This window comes from Sphaerodactylus townsendi, linkage group LG02, assembly GCF_021028975.2.
Source record: "Sphaerodactylus townsendi isolate TG3544 linkage group LG02, MPM_Stown_v2.3, whole genome shotgun sequence".
Classification (NCBI taxonomy): Eukaryota; Metazoa; Chordata; class Lepidosauria; order Squamata; family Sphaerodactylidae; genus Sphaerodactylus; species Sphaerodactylus townsendi.
The window spans coordinates 52,925,276-52,934,930 of NC_059426.1; the positions used below are offsets into that span (position 1 = coordinate 52,925,276).

At 52.0% G+C, this 9,655-nt stretch overlaps 1 protein-coding gene across 3 annotated transcripts in view; it reads right to left on the reverse strand.

The window, feature by feature from the left end:
• The window catches only part of SLC35F5 (solute carrier family 35 member F5), a 49,900-nt gene extending 47,338 nt beyond the window's left edge, over window positions 1-2,562 (reverse strand). The window contains exon 1 of one of the 3 annotated variants that reach the window (XM_048484224.1): window positions 1,757-2,562. The gene's annotated coding sequence lies outside the window, so the exon portion shown is untranslated. The remainder of the gene's footprint in view (window positions 1-1,756) is intronic. The other 2 variants (XM_048484223.1, XM_048484222.1) reach the window with 2 other exon arrangements.
• Window positions 2,563-9,655: the final 7,093 nt, after the last annotated feature.

The following is a 9,655-nucleotide window of genomic DNA, read 5'->3' on the forward strand; positions in this document are numbered from 1 at the left end:
CACTCATATAAGTAAGGAAACTTTATGATTTTACATCTTTAAGTCTCCTTATGCCTTACTGAAGGAACAATTACAATGCCAGAAGTTTCAAAATACATATTCAATTAAAATACTTCTCATATAGCTGCAACAGATTTTGTTGATTAGCATTTCTAATACAAAAGATGTATTTAGCATATTATTGGCAAGGGTACAAACAAAACAAAATAAAACAGAGCAACAGTGCCTGTTGTGACATAATCACAGTGAAGAACAAGCCCAACTAGAAAATGCGCACAACAGGCCTTTGCAGCTTCTGCCCCACCTTCTTCTAACTTTATCTCCCACCATGACAGGGCAAGAAGCTGCTTGCTTTCACTTCACTGGGTGTCTGTATTAGGGCAGGAGCGAAAAGACTAACCACAGGAAAAAAGCAGATTCTAGTTACTCCCACAGACTGCCCTGTATTCTTCACTAATGAAAGTGGTAATACTCTGAATGTGCACAAACTGCATCTTGGATTTGAGTGCTGTATTTGTGTACAGTAAACACAGGAATTATCATTGTAATACTGCAGACAATCTTACACACACACAAAATCATTGCACTGCACAGAGTTGAAAATTAGCAAACCATACCTTTAAAAAGATTTTCACATTCTAAAACAGAAAATATTCCATAGGAGGGGGGGGGGGTTTGCAATGTTTTGTCAAATGTTCAGCCTCACACTGGGGGAAAAAAGTGTGTAGGGGAACTGAAGAAAATCCAGGCCTTGAGATCTTTATAATTGAATATTTAGAAACAGGGCAAAAACAATTCATTATACTTTGCTCCAGAGTAACTACACAATGGCAGGTGTAGTCTTTTGATTCCAAGACATGCTCTGTCTTGATACTTCAGCATCAGTAGACTACCTTGACTTTGACCTTTTAACTACCTTTCAATTCTATGAGTAGCCATCAACTTGCTGTGCGTGCCCAGATCAGTCCCTTCCACATAAGATATGAATTATAACATAAGACTGTCATAATTTTAACATGCAGTTACAAAATGTGAGAAGAAAATGGAGGAGATGGGGGACAACTGTGCAGCTGTGGATCCCCGTTATGGAGAAAGGCAGGGTATAAATGAATATATATATTTTAAAAACTTACTATGCATACAATATGGCAGCACTGGGGATGAAATGACAGAAAACGGTGCTAGGATATAGGGGACAACTGTGCAACTGTGGGTCCCCCTCATGGAGAAAGGTTGGGTATACAAATTCATATTCAAAACTTTCTATGCAATATGGCAGAAGTGGGGATGAGGAGACAGGCAACAGTAGTATAAGCTAGGACTGGACTTCATACTGGAAAAAAAGTATATCCGCTGTTAGAAGGAGATCTGAGAATCAAAAGAAAGGTAGGATAAAAACCAGGATCTTGAAACTAATACACGGGGAACTGGGGCGTATAAAAGGTACATAAAAATAAATGCATACCCAGACGGGAAAAGAAGAGAATTCAGTATACCTCACAAGGGGGGAAAGAACGTGACTTCCTTAGTCCCACTCGCTCCATTGCAAGGAGGAAGTAAAGAAGGATTTAAAACCAACCCTCGTTGGAGGACTCAAATCCACCCCTGAACACGATGCACCCCGCATACCCCGGCGAAGGGCACGTGCCCCCCCCCCCCCGTTCATAATAAACAACGCAGCGTGCGCAAAGTTGAATATAAGTTTATTTGCACACATGATTGCCCGAGATGGCAGATGGAAGAGATTATTACTAACCTTTCCCGTAAGGAGGATGGGGGGAAAGTGCTGTTTTCTACCACCGACCCTGTATTTCCTTCTTCCTTCACCTCACACAGGGGACAGGGGCGTCGGCGGGGTGACTACCAGGCGCAGTGGTGCAAAGACACGATGGTGGCGTAGTAGGCGCTTGACAGGGAACTGCGACAATACCACAAGCAGTCAGAAAGCAGCCAGACCCCGAGTTTGCATACTGCAAGTAAGGCCAACAGGTATCTGTGTCGAGTCTCGATCCGGCTTAATTACCCCACGCCAGTCTCAAAGATGGTGGCAGCCGCGACCGCTCCGCGCCGCGGTCAAAGTCACAGCTGACTCGGCTCACAAGCCTGGGCCGACGTGAATCAATAGTCGAAAATCCTACCCACCCCGGCGGTCCTCGATTCGCTCGACTCTCCCTCTGCCTGTCCCTCCGCGTACTCTTTCTCACGCACGCGCAGTTGTAGGAGCGTTCCCGTTCCGCCCGCGCACACTAGTGAAGAGTCGTATTGAGAGGTGGAAGAAGGAGAAAAGGGGGAGGAGTCACGAGTTAATGCTTTCTTATGCGACACTGGAGGGGCACGGAGGAGATGTGGGCGAATGTGACTTTTACATCTGATGGAAATGTTAAGCTCCCCAATTTTATTTTACTAAAATAATGGAGGCGATGGGGAAATATAAAAACGCTTATGGCTGCAATTGTGGGTGCGTATTGGGATAAATTTCATGGAACATGGTGAGAGGCTTCTGAACATTTACATTGTATATAGCCCACCTTTCTTCCGCTATTGGAGTCAAGCTAAAGACAGCTGTGAATCACCCAGTGGCTGCGGTTGCCTCTGGGGGTGGGATGGGTGGAGCCAAGGTGATTGCTACCGCTTAACTGAGGGCGGAAGCGAAGCCCGGCCATGTTGGGCAAGTGCTGACCACCAGGAGGGGAGGGCAGATTGCCCCCTTTAAAGGGGAAGCCCTCCTTTGTTCTGGCCATGTGCTTCGGCCAGCTGATGAGTTGAACAACCGATTGTGGGCCAGTGTGAGTATGGCTTGAACAATAAAGCTTGTGGGACGTAGGGGGTTAGTCTTGTTTTCAGTGGGCCGGGTTTCGGGCTGTTTGACTCCTTGGGGGTTCCCCTCGCTACCGGCCTGCAGGAGCAGTTGGGCCCTCTGCCCCAGCCGGCATGGCCGAGCCGCGCTCCCCCCCCCTCTCCTCTCGGGAGATGGGGGCCATTCTGCCTGCGGCTGGCGGGCCGAGCCGTGGGCCTCCTTCGTTCCCCTCCCGGCGACCGGGCCGGGGAGCGCTCCAGCGGCGGCCCGGCCGCCTCCACCCCGCCCCCGCTCGCGGGGGGGCGAGGCCTTCCCGTCCGCGGCCAGCTGGCTGAGCCGCGGGCCTCCTTCGCTCCCCTCCCGGCAACCGGGCAGGGGAGCGCTCCGGCGGTGGCCTGGCTGCTTCCACCCCGCCTCCGCTCGCGGGGGACGGGGGCCTTCCCGCCCGCGGCCGGCTGGCTGAGCTGCGGGCCCCCCTTCGCTCCCCTCCCGGCCAGCAGGCAGCGGATCGCTCCAGCGGCGGCCTGGCTGCCTCCGCCCTGCCCCCGCTCGTAGGGACTGGGGGCCTTTTTGCCTGCGGCCGGCTGGCCGAGCCGCAGGCCTTCTCCGCTCCTCTCCTGGCAACCGGGCAGGGGAGCGCTACATTGGCGGCCTGGCCGCCTCCGCCCCACCCCCGCTCGCAGGGGGGCGAGGGCCTTCCCGCCCGCAGCCGGCTGGCCCAGCCGCGGGCCTCCTTCGCTCCCCTCCCGGCAACCGGGCAGGGGAGCGCTCCGGCAGCGGCCTGGCTGCCTCCGCCCCGCCCCCGCTCGCGGGGAACGGGGGCCTTCCCGCCCGCGGCCGGCTGGCCGAGCCGCGGGCCTTCTTCGCTTCCTGCCCGGCAACCGGGAAAGGGAGCGCTCCTGCGGCGGCCTGGCTGCCTCCACCCTGCCCCCGCTCGCAGGGACTCGGGGCCTTTTTGCCCGCGGCGGGCTGCCCGACGCGTGGGCCTTCCTCGCTCTCTTCCCGGCATCTGGGAAGGGGAGTGCGCCTGCGGTGGCCTGGCCGCCTCCGCCCCGGCTCGCGGGGGCGAGGGCCTTCCCGCCCGCGGCCGGCGCGCCGAACCGCGTGCCTTCTTCCCAACTAGGGGATGGGGAGTGCATCGTCGGTGGCCGGGCTGGCCGCCGGCTCCACCCCACCCCCGCGGCCGGCAGAAGCTGAAACGGGTCTCGCGCATCTCCCCTTCCGGCAACGGGGGACGGGGGGGGGCAGCCTCAGCGGCTTGACCGGCCGCCACCCCCACCCCGCTCTGGTCGTTGGGAAGCCGGACGTGGGGGATGGAGGGGCGGCGGGTGCCTCTGGACAGTGGGTCATCATGTGGTTGGCTCTCCACACACACACCCCCCACCTCTCTGCTGCCTGGTGCAATCTCAGGGACGCTCAATTACTCTTCATCGGCAGTCACACACTCATCGCCTGCCGGCCCAATCAAGGCACACCTGCAACGCAGGGCGGGGTCGGCCCCTCCGGAGGGTGAAACCAGGGCATCCCCTGTCTCTGGGGGGCCCCGGGGGGTCCGGAGCTCTTACCGACCCACCCACCCGGCTGCAGCAGCAGGCCTTCCTTAAGGCACAAGGGGTCATTTGGGAAGCCACCAGGGGGAGCCGACGCACCAGGCCATTGAGTGCGGGGCCCGTCCAGGGGGCCGGGGGTGCCGGGCGCAAGGCAGCAGCGTCGGCGGCCACCCTCGGGCCTCCCCTGGTGGCCCAGCAAGGGCCGGGTGCGGGGGACCTCGGGGGGACCCAACGCCTCCCTCCCCTCCCGGGTTGCAAGACTGGCCCTGGCCTCCCCCACAGGCCGCAGCCTCGTGGTACAGTGACGCCCGTGGATGGGGGGCTGGGCCTGCCCAGGGTCCAGGGGCGGCCCAGTGGGGGGTCCCGGGCTCGGCCGGGACACCCCATGGGTACTGGCCATACCAGGGCCTAGTTGCCCCTCCCCCCTGCCGACCCCTGGCAGGGCATGCGGAGCATCCTCGAGCAGACAAACAGGGCGGTTCAGGATATGGCCAGGGCCTTCAGGGAGGGTGCCCACGCTGGGGGTGCCCCCCTGCCTCTGCGCCTCCTCCACCAGAGCACCGGAGCAGCGGCCTGCACAACGAGGTGGGGCCCCGCCCGGGGGGAGAGGTTCTCTCTTCCCCGCAGGAGAGCCCGACACTGCCAAGCGGACGCCTGTTCGAGTCCGACAGGGATGGAGAGACCGGGATGGCCACGGTTCATCGACGGGTGCGACTGAGATCTTTGTCACGCTGTTGCGCGTCACGGCGGCGCCCGGAGAGCTCGTCGTCCGAAAGTGAGTATGACCCGGTGGACGATGCGGCACATGCCGATGGCACGTTCTGGTATGACAGGGCAGCCATCCCTGTGCTCCCTGATTGGCTCGCCCGCCGAGCGGAGGAAGGGTTGGGCCTGGCCGGGCATGGCCTCCCAACCCTCCCACTGGCTTCGGGGGGGGGGGAGCTCAGCTGCCCGCCAGGGTGGCACATGGCGAGGCGGATCCGGAAGCGGGCCCTGGCGGGGTACTATGTCGATGTCTTCGACGTGGCCAAGCCATCGGGGCAACCAGGGGTTACGGGTAGGAAGTACAGGCCCACGAAGCGGCGGTGCGTGGACCGCACATTTGACAATTGGTTGAATGGGTACCAGGCATATGCCGCTATGCTGTCGGCAGCCTTCCCCCGAGGGCATGGCAGTTTTGGGAGCACATGGGCAATGTGCTGGAGGCCAGGTCCATTGCCAGGGACGCGGCGGCCATCGAGTATGATGAGGAATTCTGCCGATTGGCCTCCCACTCAGCCGCTTCCCAGTGGGATGTCATCGAGCAACGCATCTGGACCCTGAAGGTGCAGGCATTCACCAGGCAGGGCCAGGCCCGCGGGCAGCGGTCTGTAGGTGCCAAGAAGGGGCTATGGCCAAAATATTTACCCAGCAAAGTGTCCAGTGTGGTTATTGGAGAGGACTCACCCTGGTGGTTCCACCCTCAGAAGGCAACATGAGCTCAATTCCTCGGAGACCTGATCTTACAGAGACTTTGCACGCTCGGTGCTCAAATACTGTGATATCAATAGAGGCAACTGAGCTAAAGGCTTAACTTTATTGGAAATTATATCCCAGCATAGGTGTTTGTGTTCTGGGGTTTGTTTCCTGAATAAGCGTGATGACTGAATTATAACTTGGAACTATCGTATTGTTAAGGTTGTTGCCCGGCTGCTTCTTTCTAAGGCAAAATTCTTATTAACAGTGCTATCCTAAGCACAGTTACATTATTTTAAGTCAGTTGAAGTCTGTAGACTTAGATCGATATAACTCTCCATAGGGTGGCTCTGCAGTAGTCCAAAATGGGAGAGTAATAGTTTGTGCAAAGTAATAGTTTGTGAGATTGTACTTAATTTTTTGCAGCTGTAGATGAGATAACCACTTGCCTTTCCATAATCAACAGTGTTAAAAACTTCCACTAAAAAGTTTTTAGTGTGGTAAGGTTCACTACATTACCTGCAGGGATCAGTGATTTATGGCTGATGACTTTAGCCTTTTCCACTTGGGCCCCTTCTGCATATGCAGAATAATTCACTTTCAGTCCACTTTCACAATTGTTTGCAAGTGGATTTTGCTATTCCACACAGCTTCAAAGTTAATTGAAAGTGCATTATTCTGCATGTGTGGAAGGCAATGCTGTTCTGTGGAAGTTCTGGTATTGGTGCAGTAGCCATATGATTTTCCAGTGGCAGCTTTCACTGCATTTTCTCTGCTCCAGTCTCCTTGGTAGTTTGGCCATTTCCTCCCACACAATAATTGGGGGAGGAACTTTTCTGAGGGTTTTTAAAAATCACAATGGACATACCAAAATATAATGATAGGAATAGCCTCAAAAAAGCTTTTGTTGGCATATACCCCCACAGATTCCTTGCTTTATAAACCCCTATTTTAAAAGGGGGAGATTCAAAATCAATAAAATAACAGCATTCTTCTTGCTAGGTAAAGAAATGTGAAATTGCTTCAACCAGAAATCAACATTTAAATTAACAGACATTCAGAATAACCATAGGAACTTTACAACTAGAAGTAAAACTATATCTTAATGGCTATGAGGCAGTGGCATGGTGGGGAGGGGGGAATGGCACCCAGGGCCCCCGCTCGCCCCACTTAGCTTAGTTCAGCTGACTGCAAAGAGCAGCCAGCTGAAAAAGCAGCCTGGTGGGAACCTTACTTCCCAGGAGACCTTCTGAGCCCCAACTCCTGCACAGGCCTCCCTGGGAACGGGGGCTTACAAGGACTCCTGGGAAGTGTAGATCCCACCAGGCTGCTTTTTTAGTTGGCTGAACTAAGGTAAGTGGGGGAGGGCTATACTTCCGAGGAGACCTTGCGAGCCCCAACTCTTGCAGAGGCATCCCGGGGGGGGGGGGGGGGGGGGCCTTTGTGGTTTCTGCTCCTGCCTCACCTGTAGGCTGCTTCAGGCTGGCAGGAAGAGGGAGGGGTGTGGGAGGCGATTTTCTGCCCCACATGACCCCAATGGCACGCGCCTGGGGCATGCTCCCCCCGTCCCGTTGCAGCTACGCAACTGCTATGAGCATAGCACAAGTGAAGGAGACAGGTTCTTCAGGGAGGGCATTCAGAATAATGGAAAATAACAAACAGTAATACAAATGAGAAAAAAATGTCCAAAATGGTAACTAGAAATGCAGGGCTGTTTCTTTATCCACACCTGCTCTTCTGTGGCTCCTACTCTGGCAACTGCAGATGTATCTCCATCTTGGCCCTGTATGGAGATTATTAGTTCCCTCAATCAACCTCTGGGCCTTCCCTCTCCTGTTACTGACCAGACTGAGTCACTGAGGGGAAAGAATCTTAAACCATATCTTGAACCACAACATAACTAACAGCCTGACAATTCATTTTGTTATAGCAATTCTTAAAGGGGAAATTCCAGTATGCTGTTTCTTCCTCATTGTGCCCACCACATACCCTTCGGAGCCCTTCGGGGATCGGGCGGTATACAAATTAAATAAATAATAATAATAATAATAATACGTATAAGGAAATTATAAGTTCCCTCAGTCAAGCTCAGAGCCTTCAATCTCCTGCTGCAGGCCAGACTGACTGAGGGGGTGCGGCTGGTAAAATTTGCGCAAACCTACCAACTGCTCCAATGGAAATAAAATGAAATATGAAAATGGCATGAGTTACATTGGCATGGGGGAATGACTGCTGTAGAGGCTCTAGGGCAAAGAACATTGCCACTATGGGGGTGTGTGAGTGGGTCTGGGGAAATGCAAAATACCCAATCTTTTCCAAAATATTTCAGCAAGTCAGGTTTGGAAAAGATTGCCGAAAATCTGGTTTTAATTTTAATTAGTAAAAAGATACTTTGCAGTAATTATTTCTTTTCCATTTAATTACATACACATAGTGGAGATACCATTTCAGAGAGAGAGAGTTGGCTGAATAATACGTGTAGAACAAAAATAAGCATAGAAACTTGATTATACCGGGGGGGGGGGGGGGCTTGCTTTAATTTCCCCTTCAACCATCAACCTCTGTAAACAAACAGGAAGTAATGTTAAAATGCTGCAGCAGTGCATTGAGCAACAGTTAGTAAAAAATGTCTTTACTTCTAAGGAACTGAATGAGTCAGGAGTGGAGTAATAGGAACAACAGAATAATTCAAAAGCGGCCACAGCCGATTTCACATACATTTAAGAAACAAACTAACTTATCCAGTTTTGTCACACTGGAATCTGAACTCAGTAATGAGTCTGGAGTGTACCTCATATGGTGCTACAAGCTAGTGCATTGTGATCCCTAACACATTGATCTTGTATGTACTAGTGGGGCCATTTTGGGTAGTGGGAGTGTGCGATATAGTACAAAATTTGCTAAGAAAGCTAGATTTAACAAGTGCAAGCAGAATGCCCAAAGAAATATTTTTGCTTTTGAATGAAGTTTTCTTGCTTATCAGTTCTCTTTAAGTTTTAAGTGTTTGTGGCTGCGAAGTGTTTAAATAATAAATAAGTACTCGGTACAGTAAAAGATGGTTCCCCATATCTTTTGAAAAGCTAAATTGTATACTTTTAGGTAAGCATTAGCCTTCCTAGTTTATTATGAGATACTTCAACAGAGAAGTTTTAAAAAGTTTTTAAAGTATATATGAAACTATTTTCTAAGTAGTACCATTGACTCTCTTTATCAGACCTGGAGTGTGGTTTGAACATTTCAACTAAAATATTGTTTGAGAAATGTCAAAGCCATATCAAATAAACTGACACAAAACAAACGTTGTTGATTTTGGTGAAACTTTGCAAGAACAGCTTTTTGGTCTGAAAAGGGAAAATTGAGTCATTGAACATTGTGTGTTTGAGTAACCAAGGCTGTGCCACTAGCAAAATAGCAGCATCAGGCACAGGATCTGTGACTCACAGTCCCCTGATATACTCCTTAGATCTGTGTTTCCCAAATTTCGGATAGCTGACACGCATTTTCTGAATGAAAATTGAAGGCATGTGTCATTCTCATGCCCAAAAAGAGTTTAAGAAGCACACTGTGGTATAGTGTGTATGTTCCCTTAAGAGATAAGTACGTAAGGACATGTAAAGAAGGGAAGTGCATGCAGCTGTTAGAGATAGAGTGCTATAGTGTGCTTGGTTGTACTTTTAATAAACATTGGATTACTGAGTCTGGAGGCTTATTGTGAAGACATAACATTGGCGACGAAGGAGGGATGGCTTGTTTGCCTTTGAATCCATTGGTACCTTTTACTTACCCAAAAGTCAGGTGAGCCTCCAACTCCTTTTACCTCGGTGGATTAAGCCTTTTTTGATAATTACCTGCT